Here is an 8,006-nt window from a genome sequence, read left to right on the forward strand (position 1 = left end):
TTTTCTTTTATTGTATGAATGTGGATAAACCTTGAAATTAAAAGACTATGTAGAATTAGAAGATTATTTGGCTTTTAGGGAAATGCAGGTAATTCAGCCAGGTTCAAAAGGGAATTGGACAAATTCATGTTAGATAGGTGGTAAATCTGACAGGTGCACCTTCAAAAGGACTTCCTAGGCCTCTCTCAGAAGTTTTAGGGGACTAGGGACAGGGGACAGATCAGCTTTGATATGCTGTTTAAATATTCTTCTCCTTGGCACTGACTTTGCTAGGAAACAGCATACTGGGCTTAAATGGACCTGTGGTCTGACCCAGTACAGTGTTTTGTATGTTCTTACATGTTTTAAAAAGGAAGTACTTTCTATAAAAAGCTTTTTTATGGGCTGGGAGTGTCTAAGTCAGCAGTTCCCAAACTGTAGGTTGCGACCCCAAATGGGGCCACAACATCAATGGATTGGGTCATGGGGGTAACAGACTATGGGTTGGGAGTGAGGGGCCATGCTGAGGAAATGGGGTTATAAATGGGGTCATGCTGAGGAAAAGTTTGGGAAGCACTGGTCTAAGGGCAGGTGTGAGAAACAAGATCTCAGGAACAAATGATCACAGAATATCTCATTTGAAAGGTAAGATTATCAAAGTGAATGAGAGGAGAATTTAACAATTAAAATCTTAACGAGAGTTCGCAACCATCAATATTCCCTTAACTGTAGAGTTTTGGCCAGACATATACCTGTATCTTTGGTGTCCTGCTGTGAGGTACTGAAGATGAAAATACTAGTTTGGTGCCTGTATTGTCTTCCATCAACACAAACCCTGACTCTTACTACAGAATAGCATGACATACTTCTTAAGCCCTTCTCCCCCCAAGGCAGGACCAGCCCCAACTGAATCCTCCCCCATCCCCAAATACTGTGCTCCTTTTCATGTATCTTAGGTCACCTGAATGCCTTGGAGTGACTATGTTCTGTTCCTCACAATGCTGTTGCGATGGACGGAAATATTACCATCACCATTTTACAGATGGGCATGGAGAGACAAGGACTAGAGCCTCCAAACCCGCGCTTAATGGCCACCCAGCTGTGGGCATATGTAAAGTCTCTTGGTACCCAAATGTCTGTCCCTGGGCATGTCCAGAGCCTGTTCCCAACTCTTCACAGTGCTGAAAGGCTGGGTGCATCACACTAATCCAGTGGTTCTCAACTTTTTTTAGACTCAAAGCACTGCTTGGAAAATGCTGGCTTAGTTTGCATTCAGTTTTTGACTACAGAAAAACAGTCATTCTTCTGTTGCTAAGAACTCAAGACCACAACAGATAAGGATGTTTTTAATATTATAGTTCTTATTTAAAATATTTGGGTTTATTTTATGAATTGCATAGCTGTTTGCACATCTAAAAATGCTAATATTTTGTGGCACCCATACCTGTGGCACCCTGGTTGAGAATCACTGCTCTAATCTAGTCTAGTCCTTTGAGGATCCAGACACTAGACATTTCCCTTAAAAGAGCCTGGCTTTTCTGCAGTGGCTTTCCTTAGCCTGGCTTAGGCAGCTCCCTGTTCAATGATGCCAAACTGTCTCCAAGCACTGAGTTGGGGGGGAGGAGGTGGGACTGGCCATTTAAGTCAGGGCTGTGGATTCTGCTAGTTTACAGGTTTTCTAGGATCCTGAGGCAGAGTGGGGGAACTGCATCTATTTTTCTAGTGACCCAGTTCATAACCTTAGCTGCCAAGCCACCTTTCCTCATCAACTCTCTTTTATATGGCACAACTCAGCAGCCCATAGGGAACTAGGACATTTGCCAGTCCTCAAGTGTCATGTGTTTGAGCCGTAAAACAGTATACATGGAAGTAATTTTCATCCAATAGTCACCCTTGTGATGGATTGAGGAGTGCTAGCTGCAGAGTGACAACTCAGACAAGATGCAGTGTGGGGTCCGGAGGAAGGTGTTTTATGCATGTGGAGGGAAATAGAGCCAATTGTTAAGGGTTGCCAAGAAAACAACCAAAAACTAAACAAGTGAATTATTTTGCCATCTAGGGCCAGATCCAGACATACAGGCACATGCGTTTCCCCAGGGACAAACAGCAGTGGCACAATATGTGCCATTGCTACTTGTCCCCAGATAACACTCATGCGCACGTGCTCTGGTGTGCGGCATGTTGCCCTGGGTGGGGTAAGGGAGCCTTACCTGGGGTTCTGGGGGCCTCCTAGGGATGTGGCAGTGGCAATCTGGCAGCAGGGAGCCCGGCTGACAGCTGGAATGTGACTCCAGTGGGCCAGGCTCTGATTTCAGGCAGTTTGTGCTGTGGCCACGTGCACCGCCCCACTTTTTTCCGCTGCGGGTATTTTTGACACTGGGATCTCCTGATGTCAGTCTCCCCCGGTGTGTTGCAAATCAGCAATGTGGGGAATGCCTGCATGTGTGCTGTGCAGCACTGCAGACAGCTCTGCAACACCACATACCATATGTGTGCGATTGTCTGGATGTGACCTAGGAGCCTATTTTTAAATGTAGCTATTTTAGAAATTAAAAGCATTTATAATAGTGCATGACTAATTTACCTTACTGTTACACTGATAAATAAATCAACATGTATATGAGTAATCCACTTTGTAGATATCTGTGGGGGAAAGAAAGCGACAGAATTGAAGGTAAATAGTTTAGCAGTGGTGGTTGTAGTTCTTCCTTTGTTATCTAAGATGTTGCAGCAGTTAGCTTGTTACTAGCTTTTTCTGACTAAAATAAAACTGAGCACAGACAGCAATTAAGCTTCCTTCACAACTAGCCTACTTTGCATCCATTTTTTAAGTTATCCACTACTGGGTCTCTGCCAGGTTTCTGTGCTGTGTCACTTTCCATGTATTTTCACACTGAAGCTTTGATCCAAACCTTTGTATCTGTAAAAAAAAAAAAAAAAAAAGACCTCCATGAAGGCTTGGTAGTGGTAGCAGTATTTTTTCTCCTGTTCATAACTGAGTTTTTGCAGAGCGGTGCTCTTATGTGGGAGGCACATGTTCCTGAGCTTAGGAATTGAGGCGGAGGTTTGCAAAGACACAGCCAAATTTGTGATGGAAAGAGAAGGCAAGCGGTCAGGTCAAGTAACCACAAAAATGAGCCAGAAATAGTGACTGGCCTGCAATTTAAATATAAACCCACCACTTACTCTGAGTCAAGTAGGGGAAAAGTTCTTTGTTTGCAGTTCTGCAGAAGAGCAACTAAGTATTATATCTGAATGTTGCACAAAAGCTGGTTTCCACGAGCTCTCTACAAGTAGCTTGGATGAAAGCAATTTTGGATATTGCTTTAAGTTAAAGGGTACCATTAGTGTTATTCAGCATGTTTATTTTTAGGAGTTCTCTTTTTAAAGTCAGGCTCATGTTTTATGCCAGAAAACCAAACTACTCTCCTTGTGATGTTAGATTTCTTTTGTCCCAGATATACAATATGTACGTGGAAAAAGTGTAATGTCAAATTGAGTTTTAAGTTTAACTGCAAACTCATCCTGTAACATTGTGGGGGGAGGGGAGGTGACAGAAACCCATTTCCCTGCTGACCAGTGTATTGGCAGCAGGAACATACACAACATTAGGAGTCTGGTTGCTGTGGGTGCTGACTGACTGAGGGATTCAAATGGTTAATTGGCTTATGTGTTCAAGATTCTTTGCAAAATCAAAACTGGGATTAGCTTTGACAGGCAGAGTAACAAGATGTCTGTTAACTGTAACAGGTAGTGACACAGTTTGTTACATCCCATTCCGCTTTCCAAATTTATTCATTAGCTATTAGGGCTATGTTTCTATTTGGTTTCGGATTTGGTCATTTTGGAGGGACAGTGATTCATTTCAGTGTTTTGGATCACTGTTCCATTTTGATTCAGCCTAATCTGTTTCGGAGTTTCAATGCTGTTTCGGTGATTCGGCCATAATGTAAAATCACTAAAATGCCTATAACTTTGTCATTTCTTGCCTGATTAGGATGCAAATTGCAGGGATAGTAGTCCCTTCTGAGGTCATGAAGCCTGCCGAGTTTCAAGGAGATACATATGGGGGGTTTTGTGAAAATGCACCTCAAACTGTTCAAAGCAACTCATGGCACGTGTGAGTTTTAAGGCAGAGTGGGATGAAAACAGCAGAGATGGTAACCCCTTCTGAGGCCATGAAGCCTGCCAGGTTTCAAGGAGATAGGTGCAGGGGTTTCTGGAAACTGCACTTCAAGCTTCTGAAAGCAAAACTTGTGTCACTTGTGTGTGTGTAGGCAGAGCGGGATGAAACCAGCAGGGATGCTAGCCCACAACAGGGAGCCTTCCCAGTGCAGGTGAGATCTCAGCCCGCCCATCTGTTTCTGGGCCAGCCGCCCAACCCTCTTTCGCCTGCTATGGCTTGATGGAAAATCGATTCAGATGTTACCCAGGTGGAAGGCTGCCTGTTTAGGCCCCAATGTCTAGGGATGATATTCATTCCTCCGTGCCTTCTCTACACTGTGGCCCATGCCTTGCAGATGGCATCCCAGGCAGCTAAGCTCACCTGGAGCCTCACAACTCCACTGCAACCAGTAAGCCATAGACCTTTCAAAGACCTTACAGGTCTGGGCTTTTCCTAGCCAGGACTGTACTTGCGTGTGCTTGTGTGTGGTGGCTGGGGGTTATAAGGTGCCTCCTACTTACCTTTCACTAGGGAGGTTTGTGGTCCTGGCATTTTGTGGGGGCTGCTGCACCACCGGCAGTCCCACCAGGCCTCCCGACCCTGGCAGGGTGCAGTTTTAGGACATGCCCAGGACCTGGATTCCCCTCCTCCCCCAAAGCCCCAGCCAATACCTCCAAGTTTGTCCTGGCACAGGAACTCAGCAGGGAGATGTTCTTCCCCTGCTGGCTGGTGATAGTGAGTGCTGCCTGCAGCTCTGAGAGTGGGGCATTAAATGGTTTAAAAATAAATAAATAAAAAGGAAATATGTGCAGATAGAGTGAGGAGGGTGACATTCACTCCATCTGCACATGGAGTTTGTGGAACACCAGCAGTGAGAGGTTCACTTTCAGGAACACCAGCTGCTCCACCAAACCAGGATCTAAGGATGTGCGGTGATGTGTCACAGCACCCCCAGCAATGCTGAACACCCTCTCACTCAGAACACTGGTTGGTGGACAGGTGTTCCCAGGCAACTGTGGCCAGATCCTGCCACACCTGGCTGCGTCTTGCCCAGTAAGCCAAGGGGTCGCACCGCAGTGGCTCCACATCCTCAGTGAGATAGGTAGCCACTGAGGACTTGGTGCTACCTGCCCGATGCTGGGTCTGGTGCCTCTGGACCCCAACATGGAAACCATGCCCTTGGCCCACATTGGCAGTGCCTGTGGTGGAGGAGACTGACTGCTGGTATGGGACAGTCATTCTCCCTCTTCCATGTCCCCCTGCCTCTGCCCTTCTGCCTCCCTGACTCTGTTCACCAGCACCTCCGTCCAGTGATCCAGGGTTTTGCTGGCGCACATGCTCCTCTTCACCCTCGGGTCGCACATGGTCGCCAGCATGTGGACCGTACTGGACCGCAATGGATCCAGCCATTTCTTGATGCCCTCCTTCAGCTGCTTCATGTCCTTCAGCCTGCACCTCTGGTGATAGCAGCTTGCCTCAGCCAGGAACATCTTTCCCCTGGCACTAATCCATTTGGTTCTGAAGCTCCCTCACTATGGGGCTCACTTGGCTAAGGAGGGCATTGCCAGCACTGAGGCTCTCGGTGACCTCAAGAAATGGCTTGAGGACCACCAAGATCTGGGAGATGGTATCCCACCCTGTTTTGTTAAGGGGGCTGCTGATCCCAATCTCCCCAAGCAAGGCCATCTCATGGATGGCCTTCTGTTGCTTGACCAGCCTTTCAAGCATCAGGTATGTGGAGTTCCATTGACCCTCCAGATCCTGCATGATTTTGTGCTGCGGGATGCTCAGCTCTGCCTTTTTGTCCCGCAGCACCTTGCCCCTCTTGATGCTCTGGTGGAAGTAGCCCGCCACCTTCCTGCATTTTGAAATCTGTTGACTGGTTGTGATGGCACCCTCATCAGGAGCCCTGTCCCCATCCAAGGCATCCCTGACTGTGAAGTGCACCTTGACCATATTGGCCCCATTGTCAGTGACCATGAAACCACAGGTGAGCTTGCCCTGCCCAATGAGCCACCCCTGAACCATGCGGTTCATGGCCCCCATGATCTCCATTGCCATGTGGGACTCATCCGTCACCTCTGCTTGAAGGAGAGCCCACTGATGACCTGACTGATCACACCAGTGCCTTGTGAGGGAGAGGTAGGCATGATCTCAACCCTGGCTGCTCCAGATGTTCGAGGTGAAGTGCAAGGCCACCTGTGGACCTGCCTTGCACGGCTCCTCCCTCAAGTACTCCCTGCATGCTTCATACAGGGAGGGCACCACCGTCCTGCTAAGGGTGGTGCATGCGGGCACTTGTTGGATGGGGCCATGAGCTACCTGAACCCTGGCTGCTCAACTAAGGAGAAGGGCTGGACATCCAGAGCAGGCATCTCCCCAATGCTCTGTCCTTTGGAATGTGCCACCCTTTCCCTCTACTTTTCCCTCACTGGTCCAGGGTGGCCTACCTTTGCTTTGGGGGGATGGGGGCTTTGGGGTAGGGGGGACTTCCCTTTGGACACGCTCCTGCTGGTGCCAGGCTGAGGAGGAGCAAGGGCGAGGGGGTGGTGCCTCCTGAGATGCATCAGCATACCCGTGGTGCTGAAGTGTTTCACCTCCTTGCCCCAGCTGGTCTTGCATCGGCAGTACAGGCAGATAGCATAGCATCTGCCACCTCAAAATGATCCCATTCTACACTTCCCCCTTGCTTCTGCGGTGTGGGTGCAGATCCTGCCTTATCCCCCTCCTCAGCAGGCAGAGGCACAATGACAGGGGAAGCTGAGCCACTGCACCCACACCCACCTCCAAGGTGCCTTCCAGAGAAGGAGATCTGGCTTTAGGGGAACTTTGAGGGGTGTGAAGCACAAACTCAGATTCCCCCTCCTTCCTCAGAACTTCTCGCTATGGTACTCAGCTCCACTGCTTCCAGATCCAGCTCCTCCTCTGGCACTGGAAGGCTCAGGCTGGGAACTGAAATTGGAGTGGAGACTGTCATGCTGGTGCTTGTCATGCTGGTGGTGCTGTGGGTTATTATTATTGCTGGTGTTAGTGGAGGTGGGGCAGGTGCAGACACTGCTCCCATGTCCTGGCTCCCACTAGCAATAGAAGCTTCATGGATGCTAGGGAAGAGGGTACATATGTTTGGGGGAGGGGGGAACTTGCAGCTTTCCCTCTGGCCCCTCTGCCACCCCCCTTCCAGAAGGCCAGGCACCTGCCTTTCCAGCACACTTCATTTTGGTGTGCTGGAAAATGTGCGTCTGTGTGTGTTTATGTGTAGTGCTCTCCTGAACAGTGATGAGACACTGCCAGGTAAAACACAGTTTTCTTTTTGTTTAGGGTGAAAAAAAAAATAACAAGAATAAATAACAGGATTTTTTGGGAAGAAATATTTGAAAGGGATTAACAACAGGGATGGTAGGCAAGGGTAAGTGGGAAAGGATTGGCTAATGGCTGGCTACAACCTGGTAGCAACAGACTACCTACTGCTACCAGCCTAGACCCTTTAGATGCTGTGATCTGCTGCTGATGCTGCAAGAGACAAATATCACAAAAGGCAGAGAGCAGTTCACAAACAGCCTTATTTGTTTTTTCTCCATTCCTCCCCCAGAGCACTGGGATTGGAAGGGACCTCAGGGAAGGATCACAGTCACTGGCCAGCTACAGATGTCAATATCAGAGCAGTCCTTTCCCCACTCTTCCCCATCCCTCTTCTGAGTTTCTGTTTCCCTGCAAGCCCACCTCCAAAACTCTCTGAAACATTTTGGATGGTTCTGTTTCGTTTCGGAGATTCATAGATTCATAGATGTTAGGGTTGGAAGGGACCTCAATAGATCATCGAGTCCGACCCCCTGCATAGGCAGGAAAGAATGCTGGGTTTACA

This window comes from Alligator sinensis, unplaced genomic scaffold (assembly GCF_000455745.1).
Source record: "Alligator sinensis unplaced genomic scaffold, ASM45574v1 scaffold371_1, whole genome shotgun sequence".
Taxonomy (NCBI): domain Eukaryota; kingdom Metazoa; phylum Chordata; order Crocodylia; family Alligatoridae; genus Alligator; species Alligator sinensis.